This window comes from Macaca thibetana, chromosome 16 (assembly GCF_024542745.1).
Source record: "Macaca thibetana thibetana isolate TM-01 chromosome 16, ASM2454274v1, whole genome shotgun sequence".
NCBI lineage: Eukaryota > Metazoa > Chordata > Mammalia > Primates > Cercopithecidae > Macaca > Macaca thibetana.
The window spans coordinates 54,366,371-54,377,603 of record NC_065593.1 but is presented as its reverse complement, the minus strand read 5'-3'; the positions used below and the strand labels follow the sequence as shown (position 1 = coordinate 54,377,603).

At 49.3% G+C, this 11,233-nt stretch overlaps 1 protein-coding gene across 2 annotated transcripts in view; it reads left to right on the top strand.

The window, feature by feature from the left end:
- GFAP (glial fibrillary acidic protein) overlaps positions 1-11,233 on the top strand; it is a 66,158-nt gene that overhangs the window by 10,509 nt on the left and 44,416 nt on the right. The window lies entirely within an intron of this gene.

Below are 11,233 nucleotides of genomic sequence, written 5' to 3'. Positions count from 1 at the left end.
GGTTTCAGTGTGTGCCCTGGGGAGGGTTGAGGGAGGGAACCGCGGACCGTGCCCTCCTCCAGATTAGGAAGGGGTCTGGTGGAAGTTTCTAGGGGAAACCAGGTGCCAGAACTTGAGCTGCTCCAGGAGGAAGTTGCCAAAGGGTCCAATGCCCACCACAGCCCAAGTGGGCCTGGAAAGCTGGGATGGGAAGCAGCCCAGTTACTTCATCATCTTCCATGGTGGACATATTCCTTTTTTTTTTTTTTTTTTTTTTTTTTTTTTTTTTTGAGACCGAGGAGTCTCCCTGTGTCGCCAGGCTGGAGTGCAGTGGCAAGAACTCGGCTCACTGCAACCTCCACCTCCCAGGTTCAAGTGATTCTCCTGCCTCAGCCTCCTGAGTAGCTAGGAATACAGGCGTGCACCACCACGCCCAGCTAATTTTTGTATTTTTAGTAGAGATGGGGTTTCACCATGTTGACCAGGCTGGTCTCAACCTCCTGACCTGGTGATCCACCTGCCTCAGCCTCCCAGAGTGCTGGGATTACAGGCGTGAGCCTCGCTGAAAGTGGCATCAGCATTCCACAGGCACAGGTGATCTTTAAACTGGGAGACCTAGGTCCAGCCCTGGGCCACCATGTATGATCCTGGGCAAGTCACTCCTCTCAATTCAATTTAGGATTAATGACAGCCATAGAAAGGAACATATTTTAGACTAAAGGCTGGTTGACCTAGGTCTACGCACTTGACCTCTGTGCTTGGGTTTCCTCATCAATAAACGTAGGTAAGGAGACCTACCTCACTTGATTGAGGATTAGTGAGCTATATTGTTAAGTGCTCAATAAACATAGCTTTTATTATTTATCTGTAACTGTTGCAAAATGCTTTCAAGTATGCCATCTCGGTGGCTCATGCCTGTAATCCCAGCACTTTGGGAGGCCGAGGTGGGAGGATCACCGAGGTCAGGAGTTTGAGACCAGCCTGGCCAACATGGTGAAAACCTGTCTCTACTGAAAATACAAAAATTAGTTAGGCGTGGTGGCAGGCGCCTGTAATCCCTGCTACTGGGATTGGGAGGCTGAGGCAGAATTGCTGGAATTCTGGAGGCGGAGGTTGTAGTGAGCTGAGATCGCGCCATTGCACTGGGCGACAGAGCAAGACTCCATCTCAAAAAGAAAAAAAGAAAATCCAAGACATACCAAGTCCCCTTACCCCACCACTGCCATCCTCACTTCCTGCAACTAGGGGCCATGTCACACAGGGCATTTCTAGATAACAACAGCTAATATTGAGAGAGTACCCACTATATGTCAGGTACTATGTAAGAACTTTATATATATTATCTCATGGATATGTGTGCGGGGGTGGGCAGTAGATCTACAGGAAATTATCTCATGCCCTTTAAAATTATGCTGTTATTTTATCCATTTTAGATGAGGAAACTGAGACTCAGAGAGGTTAAACAACTTGCCAAGATCACAGAGCTAAAAACAGACACATGCCAGTATTTGAACCAAAGACCATACTCTTACCTGGCACACCATATTTCATAGAGTTGGGATCTCCAAAGCAGATCTGAGGATGGCATCAGGGCAGCCTGAGCCCAGCCCTTCCACTCCCACCCCTGCCCTGCAGAGGCCTGATGTATTTACAAGCATCTGCCCTGGGCAGCAGCCATGGGGTGAGACTCTTGGAGAATCCCAAAGCTCTTCATTGAGGAAAGGTCCCATCTGGCCTCCCCTCCCCAGTCTAGCTCAGCTGGAGAGACAGGAAGGAGGGGTGGCCTCCCTCCTGGCCAGGCCTCATGTATAGACCCTTGTCATTGCTGGCAGACTTGAATGACTTTCTTTATCCTCCCTTCTCTTCCCTACTTCCCCCACTGCCAGCTGTGGCCGTTTAATAAAATTAGTTTAATGCTTGTTCCTTCCCTGTGGGGTCTGGAGATTGAAATCTGCGGGTCCCCACAAACCCAATAAAACCCCTGGCAGGTCTGGCTGGAATGAGAATCTCGGTGGGAAGAGTGATTAGGTTAGAGGGCACTCCTCTGGCCCCCCAGTGCTACCCACAGCCCCGGGTTCTCTAATGGCCATTCAGGCCTGGAATTATCCAGCCACCACACCTGAGGGGCTCCCCACCCTTCCCAGAGGCCACTGGGACTGATCCATGACCTCTGTTACAAGAAAAACCATGTTAATCTTTTCTGTAGTGCGTGCAGGCTGGCTGACTGGCTGGCCTAGCTTCTTTTCTTTCTAGTAACTTGACAATCCTCATGTCATTTTGAGAGATGGGGCTAACATCTCCATTTTGTAGGTGAAGAAATCATAGTCTGGGCTGGGCGCGGTGGCTCACGCCTGTAATCCCAGCACTTTGGGAGGCCGAGGTGGGCGGATCACAAGGTCAGGAGATCGAGACCACAGTGAAACCCCATCTCTATTAAAAATACAAAAAATTAGCTGGGCGTGGTGGCGGGCGCCTATAGTCCCAGCTACTCGGGAGGCTGAGGCAGGAGAATGGCGTGAACCCGTGAGTCGGAGCTTGCAGTGAGCCGAGATTGCACCACTGCACTCCAGCCTGGGGCACAGAGCGAGACTCTGTCTCAAAACAAAAAAAAAAAAAAAAAAAAAAAAAAGAAAAGAAATCATAGTCTGAAGAAGATTCGTGACTTGCCCACAGTCATGCAGTAACGCTGTGGCACAACTGGGGCTGGACTGAAACCAAGGACTTTTTTGACCTTTGAAGGGCACCAGGAGTGTCCTGCAGTGCCAGCTTTCCTGCTGCTTGTCACTCAAGCCACATCCCAGTTGCAGGGCAACCTTCTAGGGAAATGCTCCCCATCAAAAAGGGGCTCCTCAAGGGCAAATCTATTTTTTTCCTTAGACTTGGGACACCTGAGGGCAAAGACTGTGTCTCCATCATCAGTTTGGGAAGCTTCCTAAAGGTAAGACACATATCTCCTCCATCAGACTGGGGGCCTCCAAGACAAAGACTGCGTTTTCTCTTCAAATCTCAGCTCCTTGAGGGTGAGGTGTGTATCTCCACCCAGACCAGGGATCTGGGGATTCCTTGATGCAAAGACTGGCTTCCATGAGTGGTTCTAAGGGGTAGATACTGTGCTTTTCCTTTTTCTTTCCTTTTTTTTTTTTTTTTTTTTTGAGATAGAGTCTTGCTCTGTCACCCAGGCTGGAGTGCAGTGGCATGATCTCGGCCCACTGCAACCTCTACCTCCAGGGTTCAAGCGATTCTCCTGTCTCAGCCTCCCGAGCAGCTGGGACTACCATGCCTGGCTAATTTTTGTATTTTTAGTAGAGACGGGATTTCACCATGTTGGCCAGTGTCGTCTTGAACTCCTGGCCTCAAGTGAGCTGCCCATCTCGGCCTCCCAAAGTGCTGGGATTACAGGCATGAGTCACTGCGCCTGGCTGATACTGTGCTTCTTCTATTAAACTAGGACTTTCTGAGAAAGGGACAGTCTCCACCCCCGGACTGGGGGCTGCCTGAAGGAGAGACTGTCTTCTTATCTAACTGTGAGCACTTTGAGAGCAGAGGCTATGTCTGTCTTTTCTAGTGGGGGCTCCCTGAAAGCAGGGCATTTGTCTCCCCCTTCTTCAGTCAGGGTTCTTTTCTGGCACAGGAACATTCCAGGGGTCAGGGCTGTGTGGGGGTGGGAAGGTGCCGGACAGACAGAAGGGCATGTCCACTCTGGAGGAGAAGCAACAAACCTCCCCAGGCTGCCTCCCCTTTAGGAAGATGTGTGATTAATTAATGAATAATGTCCCTGCCAGGAGGGGTGTGAGGACGGAGGTGCCCCTGGAGCTCTTCCACACGAGAAATGGCAGGCCATCTTATGCCGAGGCAGCCACCAGCCCTAGGAGCTGCTGCAGCACTGGTTTCTAAGGTTATGAGGACCAGAGGGGGCAGTGGGCCCACTGCTGGGGGCTGCCCTAATTGGATGACTTTGCAGGAAGGCCAGGCAGGTGTGCCTGGCTCTCCACTTCAGCTTGCTACAGACACATCTGCCATGGTGAGGTCTAAGGGTTAATTGCCTCCCTCCTCACTCCTGGTAACCAATATTTCATTTACTGCTTGGAGGGGAGCTGCCCAGAGAATCAATCCTGGACAAGCATCCAGGAGACAGGGGAACTGGGGAGACCCAGGAGCTCTTTCCTGAAGGAGCTCTGAGCATCAGAGGAGGCAGGAGGCGGAGACCCAGAGAAGGCGGCCAATTGCTCAAAGCTGCTCTGGGTCTCGTCTGAGTTCTGCTGACCCTGACAACAGCTCCAGGACCCCCAGGGGCTAGAAGAAAGTTCCAGGGGTCCAGAGGCCGCACTACCCTAGCTAGCTGTGTTGTTGTCCATGCCCTGGTTCCTTCTGCATTTATTTATGTGGATGCCCTCCAGACAAAACTGTAGCCAGTTAGATGCTGTTACTAAGGTTATTTTCACACATGATAACCGTATATTTGAAAAGCAGAACTGAAGGTGTGAGTTCCTCACTCCCTTCTAGGTAATAAAGCTTAAAATCCTACAAATGAGGTGATAATAAAGTGGAAGTGAAAAGTCTACACATGTTTGGAACTGGAAGGGATTGGAAGGGATACTAAGAGGGGGCAGATGGGGGCTGGAGAAAGGGGCCAGAGGGCTACCTACCCCATGCTCTCTATGCATTTGTGCCATCTGCCAAAATTGAGAATCAATGCCACAGAATGGCCACTCCCCTTACGCAGCTTAGAAACACTAAGACCCAGAGAGGAAGCCAAAGTCGACTGGGTTAGTTCAGGGCAGAGTTAGAAAAGGAGAGAGCAGGACCCAGTAGACACGCAAGAATTGAAGACAGAAGAACTGGGTTCAGCCGGGTGCAGTGGCTCACACCTGTAATCCCAGCACTTTGGGAGACCAAGGCAGGTGGATCACTTGAGGTCAGGAGTTCGAGACCAGCCTGGCCAACATGGTGAAACCCTGTCTCTACTAAAAATACATAAATTAGCTGAGCGTGGTGGTACACATCTGTAATTCCAGCTACTCCGGAGGTTGAGGCAGAAAAATTGCTTGAACCTGGCGGGAGGCAGAGGTTGCAGTGAGCCAAGATCGTGCCACTGTACTACAGCCTGGGCAACAGAGCAAGATCCTGTCTCACAAAAAAAAAAAAAAAGGCCAGGCACAGTGGCTTGTGCCCGTGATCCAGCACTTTGGGAGGCCAAGGCGGGTGGATCACCTGAGGTCAGGAGTTTGAGACCAGCCTGGTCAACATGGTGAAACCCTGTCTCTACTAAAAATACAAAAAACTAGCCGGGCGTGGTGATGGTTGCCTGTAATCCTAGCTACTCGGGAGGCTGAGGCAGGAGAATCGCTTGAACCTGGGAGACAGAGGTTGCAGTGAGCCGAGATTGCGCCATTGCACTCCAGCCTAGGCAACAAGAGTAAAACTCCGTCTCAAAAAAAAGAAAGAAAGAAAGAAAGAAAGAAAGAAAGAAAGAAAGAAAGAAAGAAAGAAAGAAAGAAAGAAAGAGGAAAAAAAATGAAAAAAGAAATAACCCAGATTGGGAATGATTATATGTGGGATTTTAGAAAGAAAGCAAGCTAAGTGTGGTGGCTCACGCCTGTAATCCCAGCACTTCGTGAGGCTCAGACGGGAGGATCACTTGAAGCCAGGAATTTGAGACCAGCCTGGATGGCAAAGCAAGACCTCATCTCTACAAAAAAGTTATTTAAATTAGCCAGGCATGGTGGCACAAGCCTGTATTCTCAGCTCGTCAGGAGTCTGAGGTGAGAGGATCACTTTAGTCCAGGAGTTTGAGGCTGCAGTGAGCTATCATAGTGCCACTACACCCCAACCTGGATGACAGCTAGATTCTGTTTAAAATAAAAATAAAAATGAAAAAGAAAGAAAGAAACTACCCAGAGAGCAGCTTCTTCAGGGGATGAGGCTCCTGCTCTTCCAAGATGATGAAAGTAAAATGTGAGGGCTCCTTCCCAGGCCCTCGAGGCACAGGCCTTTGGTCCTTGAGTGGTAAGCACTGGTCTGAACTAGGAAAACTGCCTGGGCTAGGATAGTTACAGACCTCTCCCTGCCTGACCAGAGACAGGTATGTGTCTGCTAGGCCCTTGCCTACTCTGTTGCCTGCAGAATGCCTGCTCATTCTTTTTGTTGTTGTTGTTGTTTGTCGTTGAGATGGAGTCTCGCGCTGTCGCCCAGGCTGGAGTACAATGGCGCAGCCTCGGCTCACAGCAACCTCCACCTCTCGGGTTCAAGTGATTCTCCTGCCTCAGCCTCGTGAGTAGCTGGGATTACAGGTGCCCACCACCACGCCCAGCTAATTTTTGTATTTTTAGTAGAGATGGGGTTTCACCAGGTTAGCCAGGCTGGTCTCGAACTCCTGACCTCAGGGGATCCACCAGCCTCGGCCTCCCAAAGTGCGCCACTGCGCCCGGCCAGGCCTGTTCATTCTTTAAAGCCCAGGCCTACTGCCTGCTCTTTCATGAAGCCTTTTTGCACTTCCCCAGCAGGTGTCTCTCCAAAGGCTCCAAAGCCTCCAAAGCCTCCAACGCTAGACTGAGAGCATTTTCCCAGTAGGGCTGTCTCACTCAGTACTGTAACACTGTGCCGGCCAGATAATGGCCATTCTACCATAAGAGTGGTTGTTTCACCATCTCTCACTCTCCTTAAACTTTCACCTTTCTCTGCTGTGATGGATGCTGCGATGCACACTGCCCAGGTCTCCTTCAGAACTGAAGGATCTAGTCCCCAAGCTCCGGAGACTGCTGCCAGCAGATGGCTCTCAGCTACCAGCCCCCTTTCAGGATTTCCCCTGCTGATGTGAGCTGCCTTCCTCAACGTCCTGCCCCTTTCTCAGAGCAGCCTGCTTCCCATAACTGATCAGCATGGGTTTTATCTGCCGGGCCCTCCACCCCCTACTCAGGGCAGCTCTGAAGTGTCTTCCCTACTTCAGAGTTCCCAGTTCAACTTCTCCCTCTGCCCAATCCTGTTTCCTTCTCTTCCACAGGTATTAATTTGGCCAGGTGCAGTGGCTCATGCCTGTAATCTTAACACTTTGGGAGGCCAAGGTGGGAGGATTGCTTGAGCCCAGAAGTTTGAGACCAGCCTCTGAGACATAGTGAGATCCCTGTCTCAAAAAAAAAAAAAAAAAAAAAAAAAAAAACCTTGCCAGGCATGATGGTGTGTGCCATATGATGGGACCATATGGTATGGTCCCAGCTATTCAGGAGGCTGACGTGGGAGGATCACTTGGGCCCGGAAGTTCAAGGCTACACTGAGCAATCATTACTGCACTCCAGTCTGGGCAATAGAGCGAGACCCTGGCACAAAACAAAACAAAGGTGTTAATTCCAAGAGCACTCTCCAATAAACTTCCTGCACCCTGATCTCTGTCCCAGGGTCTCTCTACAGAGGACTCAACCTGTGAGATCTACCCCAGTCTCATTTATTCACTGATTCTTTCAGTCAATATCTATTGAGTACATGCAGATAGATAGATTTGCAGGCCCAGCAGCAAGGGCAGGAGATAGAGTGTAAAGGTGCCTACCCAATGGGTGATCACATGTCCTACCCCACAGAGAAGACAGAAGTCACAAGAGAGACCCTCACTCCAACAACTTTCCACCATAAAATCACAAACTTCCCTGCACCTGTGCCCCTCCTCTTCTCCTTTCTTGTTTTCATGGAAGATGCTCTGTCTGTATCCTGTGCCCTCCTGCCAGGGTGACAAGCTTGCCATTGTTTGTCCAGGACTGTTCCAGTTTAAAACTGAAAGTCCTGTGAAATCCCTCAGTCCTAGCCAGATAAATTGGGATGGTTGAAAAAGATTGGCAGAAGTCTCCAACCTTTTTGGGGACTTCACTTAATTGATAACCACACCTCTTGATATATATATTTGAGACATGGTATTGCTCTGTTGCCCAGGCTGGAGTAAAGTGGCATGATTATACCTTACTGAAGCCTCCAATTTCTGGGCTCAAATGATCCTCCTGCCTCAGCCTCCCAAGTAGCTGGGACTGCAGGGCATGTGCCACTATACCAGGCTAATTTTTCTTTTTTTTAAAAAATATTTTTTTCTTCCACAACCAAGGTATAACATACAGTAATTTTTTTTTTTCAGAGATGGGGGTCTCACTATATTGCCTCTATCTCCTAGCCTCAAGCAAGTCTCCTGCCTTGGCCTCCCAAAGTGCTGGAATTATGGCCATGAACCATCACATTCAGCCTAGCTGCTCATTCTATATTGGCACCTTCCCATCATCATTTAAAACTATCCTATCCCTAAAACTCCTCCCTTGAGGCCGGGCGCAGTGGCTCACACCTGTAATCCCAGCACTCTGGGAGGCTGAGGCAGGTGGATCACCTGAGGTCAGAAGTTCAAGACCAGTCTGACCAACATGGAGAAACCCCGTCTCTACTAAAAATACAAAATTAGCCGGGCATAGTGGCGCATGCCTGTAATCCCAGCTACTCAGGAGGCTGAGGCAGGAGAATCTCTTGAACCCGGAAGGCAGAGATTGCAGTGAGCCGAGATCTTGCCATTGTACTGTAGTCTGGGCAATAAGAGTGAAACTCTGTCTCAAAAAAAAAAAAAAAATCCTCCCTTGACCCCACCCCGCTTACAGCTACTACTTCATTTCTCTGCTCCCCTTAACAGCCAAATTACCTTAAGAGTTGTTACAACATCCTCATATCCCACTGTCATTTGGCTGTTGCCACTCTGAACCTGCTCCTGTCAAGGGCACCCTAGGCCAGGCATCATGGCTCATGTCTGTAATCCCAGCATTTTGAGAGGCAGAGGTAGGCGTATGGCTTACACTCAGGAGTTCAAGACCAGCCTGGGCAACATGGTGAAACCTCCATCTCTTAAAAAAAAAAAAAAATTAGCCAGGCACGGTGGTGTGCACCTATGGTCCCAGCTACTTGGGAGGCTCAAGCGGGAGAATCACTTGAGTCCAGGAGGTGGAGACTGTAGTGAGCTGAGATCATGCCACTGCACTCCAGCCTGGATGACAGAGTGAGATCCTGTCTCAAAAAAAAAAAAAAAAAAAAGGCCACCCATGACCTCTTGTTGTTAAACCAAGTAACCAAGTGGATACTTGATTCAAGGAGCTTTTAAAATTGGTCTATATGCAAAGTAGGCCAGGCGCAGTGGCTCATGCCTGTAATCCCAGCACTTTGGGAGGCTGAGCCGGGCAAATCACGAGGTCGGGAGTTCAAGACCACCCTGGCCAATATGGTGAAACCTTGTCTCTACTAAAACTACAAAAATTAGCCGGGTGTGGTGGTTCGTGCCTGTAGTCTCAGCTATTTGGGAGGCTGAGGCAGGATAATCACTTGAACCCAGGAGGCAGAGGTTGCAGTGAGCTGAAATTGTGCCACTGCACTCTAGCCTGGATGAAAGAGCCAGACTCCATTTCAAAACAAAACAAAACGGGGCCAGGCGCGGTGGCTCACACCTGTAATCCCAGCACTTTAGGAGGCCGAAGCAGGCAGATCACGAGGACAGGAGATTGAGACCATCCTGGCTAACACAGTGAAACCCCGTCTCTACTAAAAATACAAAAAGTAGCCAGGCGTGGTGGCACACGCCTGTAGTCCCAGCTACTTAGGAGGCTGAAGCAGGAGAATCGCTTGAACCTGGGAGGCGGAGGTTGCAGTGAGTTGAGATCGCGCCACTGCACTCCAGCCTGGGTGACAGAGCGAGACTATCTCAAAAAAATAAAGAAATAAATTAAAAATAAAAAAACAAAACAAAACAAAAAAACACAAAGTAGCTAACGCCATACCATGGTGCAAAGGCTCTGCAATAAGGGTACAGCAACGGCTCTGCAATGATAAGGGTACAGGTGGGAGGATGGGAGGATGTGCCTTCCCTCTGCTTCCTTTGAGCACCTGGGGTCGGTGGTCTCAGAATTCACAGGTAGTGAGATGTCCACACACCTCGCAAGAAGACAGAGCCTGCTGCCTTTCACACCCCCAATCACATCAGCCTAGAATCACCTTCTGCCTCCACACAAGAAAACAAATTCTGCACCCAGTCCTCAAGTTAGGGTTCTAGGCCTTGAAATTCTTGTTAGGCCAATTCCAAACCAAGCTCCCCTTATCAGCATCTGTGGTATAGGCCCCAGAAATTTTCCATTTGTGTTCAGTAAGGCAGGCCTGGCCAGGCCCTACCAAGACCTCTCAGCACTATTGGGCAAGGCTGACCCTCTCACCTGTGAGACTGTCTTCCCTTGTTTTCTGAGATTCAAGGAACAGCCTCCCCTGCCAGGCAAGCTCCCAGTCTCCCTTCAGCCCTCAGCTAGCATGCCAGTTCCCAGCCCCGCTTCCCCCTGCATGTTCTCATTATAGTCTGTATCTCACATCATCGTTCATATTTGTCTAATTTCTCCCAAAGGCTGCAAGCTCCACGAGGGTAGGAGGAGGGTGTTGATCACTGAGCAGCCTATTCTCTGAGCCCACCTGTCTCATATTAGTAAGTAGTTGTTGAATAAATGAATATGAGAACACCCATTACCCTTTTATTGAATGTTAGCAAGGTGCTTTATCTACATTTTTTTCTAATCTTTGTAACAAGCTAAGTATTCTTTTGTTCCCTATTTTATAACTTCCAAAACTGAGGCTCCGAGAGACTTGGTGACTTACCCAAGATTATCCAGCAAGTAAGTGTCTCCTGTCCCCTACCTGCAGCAGGGCCGGACTCTGCCCCTTGCCTTACCCTGGTTCACCTAACCTACAGTTAATTATCTGAACCAGAAGAGGCCCAGGGCAAGACCTGGCTTACAGGACACAAGAAGCTCCCCTGATGGCTCCTGGGGAGCCAAAACCTCTGTTAAAACACACATCCCAGTAAGAGAGGAAGAGACCCTTACGCTGTAAGCCATCCTTTATTTTTTGTTTTTATTTATCATGGGTAGTGGAGATGGCAAGAGTACTCCAAATTTCTCGTAGCTTTACAATGACCAGCACCTCCATGTAATTTTCTGGTTTTAACCTCACCAAACCAGCAATGCTATTCTATTGTATAGGGGTCAGTTGGGGTCCAGGGAGGTGAATGAGTTTGGGCCAAGTCAACTAGGTTTTATAGTAACCCTTATCGTGATAGCAAGTCTGATAAGGGAGTTTTGCCTCCCCCTTGTCTTACACGCCCCAAATCAGCTCACAGTCCCAGTGTGGGAACAGATGTACTGAACATTTACTGAAAGTAATGAGCATCTGGCTCTTTGCAGCCTTCACCTATTTGGTTCTAATCAAATGT